Source organism: Symphalangus syndactylus, chromosome 8 (assembly GCF_028878055.3).
Source record: "Symphalangus syndactylus isolate Jambi chromosome 8, NHGRI_mSymSyn1-v2.1_pri, whole genome shotgun sequence".
In the NCBI taxonomy this organism is placed as follows: Eukaryota; Metazoa; Chordata; class Mammalia; order Primates; family Hylobatidae; genus Symphalangus; species Symphalangus syndactylus.
In genome coordinates this window covers 120,334,232-120,336,594 of record NC_072430.2, presented here as the reverse complement: position 1 = coordinate 120,336,594, position 2,363 = coordinate 120,334,232, and the positions used below count along the sequence as shown (strand labels likewise).

The 2,363-nt window shown below is 35.2% G+C and overlaps 1 pseudogene; it reads left to right on the top strand.

The window, feature by feature from the left end:
* The first annotated feature begins 1,704 nt into the window (after positions 1-1,704).
* On the top strand, positions 1,705-1,777 carry LOC129488967 (uncharacterized; annotated as a pseudogene).
* The last annotated feature ends 586 nt before the right edge of the window (positions 1,778-2,363 follow it).

The window sequence follows — 2,363 nt, the reverse complement described above, 5'->3', positions numbered from 1 at the left end:
GGGGGCAAGGGTGGGAAGGGGATGAGGGATAAAATACTACAAATAGGGTGCAATGTACACTGCTCAGGTGATGGGTGCACCAAAATCTCACAAATCACCACTAAATAACTTACTTATGTAACGAAACACTACCTGTTCCCCAATAACCTATGGATATATATATATATATATATATATATATATGTATGTGTGTGTATATATATGTGTGTATATATATATATCTTACGTTTTTATTTCCTTTTCTCTCTTTTCTTTGAATTGATCAAATTTTATGTTTTTAGTACTGATTTAGAAGTTTTACATTCTTTTGCAGTCTATTTTTTTTAGTGATTACCTGTACACTTTTGACACATGCACTTGACTTACACAGTGTAAAGTGAATCCTTCTGAACAAGAAAAAGACCTTAGTACATTTTGATTGTAAGCAATCATATTTTTCACACTGACATTTCAGCTCTACCTTATTTTTAAACTCTTCAAATGAAATATTAGAAGTTTTTTACATTCAATGTTTATTTTTATTTACACTTTTTTTTTCAAGTGAGGTCTCACTCAGTTGCCCAGGCTGGAGTGCTGGAGTGCAGTAACTCAATCATAGCTCACTGCAGCCTTGAATTTCTGGGCTAAAGTTGTCCTGCCTCAGCTTCCAAAGTAGCTGGGACTATAGGCACACACCACCATGCCCGAACATATTTACCAACTTTTTTGTTTAATAGTCCTCTTGTTGCCATTCTTTCTTCAATTTAATTTCCTTTTATCTTACGAGGGCCTGTGATTGGTATTTCTTATACTTTGTTGATTTCAACATTTATTTTTACTTTGCTTTCATTCTTGAATAACAACTTAGCTTGATAAAGGATTCTAGGTTGAAATTATACTTGAAGATATGATTTCATTTTCCTCTGGCCTCTGTTGTTGCTTTTGAGAAGTCTGCTGTAAGTCCAATTATTCCATTTTTTATTTTCCACTGATTTTAAGATATTCTCTTTTTGACACTACACAGTTCTGCTTTGATGTATTTAAGTGCAGATTTACTTCTATTTTTCCCTTTCTGGCCTCTTTGCACACCCTCTTCGATGTGAGGATTTGTGTCAATTCCAGACATCACCTCTTTGAATTTTCTTTATTTTCTCTATAACCCTTTCTAGAAATCCTATTAAACAGGTGTATCTTGGACCTTTCACTTGAAGGAAACTAAAATATTTCACCCCCCAAATATACTTCTTTTATATATTTCAAGATGGCTGTGCAGAAGGCCTGGAACTATAAGAATAGCTGAAATGCTGTCTTTTGTAGGGAGATTTGCTTCTGTAGAGAAAGTCTGCATTGACAAAGCTAGGCTTTCTCTGAGGCTCTCCCTTGTCCAGTTTAGGAAAAATTAACTGAGAGTTTGACACAGTTAAGGGCCTGAAAGAAACACTTACTACCTATTCTCTCTGAGGTCTGCCACCTGTGAGGTTTCCTCTACATAACAAGACCACCCTTACTAGCCAGGCTTCCTCTCTATTCCTCCCATAACCTGGTCTTGCCATCATAACCTGATTTACCATCAAAACCTGGTTTGGGCCATTCTCTGAGCCCCTGTTATTTCTGTAACTTCAAGATGGTATAAAAGCATCAAGCATCCTGCTTTTCAAATCTCCGTACGTCTCCTGTGCATGCTAATACACTTGTATGCCTTTCTCCTATTAACCTGCCTTTTGGCAGTGTTAAAGCTCTTTTAGAATTTGTCTAGCAGGCAAATAAATAAATAAAATAAAATAAATAATCTGCCTTTTTCTAGTTGATTTTTCAGCAAAACTTCTAAAGGGAAGTTTTCTCTTGGCTCCTATGCACACCATCTTTCATCTTGCTTACTTTCCACCTTTTATGTTTTTTACATTTAAAATGTCTCTCCATGCTACATTCAAAGTAATATGCTAGGATTTTTTTTCCAGTTAGCTAATTTTCTCTTCATCAGAGTCCAATCTGTTATTTAACCAATCCATTAATTTTTCAGATTTTATCTTTTTTTGCAGATTTCCATTCGGTTCTTTTAAAAATTATGTGTGTTCTTTTGTCATAATGTCTTATTCTTTCATTATGAATTTTATTCCTCCTTTAATCTCTTTAGTCATTTTAATATTTCTTTTATACTAGCTTCCAGATAATATGAAATTATTTCAAACTGGACATGGTGGCATGTACCTGTACTCTCAGCTACTTGGGAGCTGAGGTGGGACGATCCCTTGGGCTCAGGAAGTCAAGGCTGAAGTGGGCTATGGTCGCACCACTGTACTTCCAGCCTGGGTAACAGAGTGAGACTCCATCTCTAAAAATATAGTAAAAATAGAATAAATAAAATAATTTGGAAATGATATCTG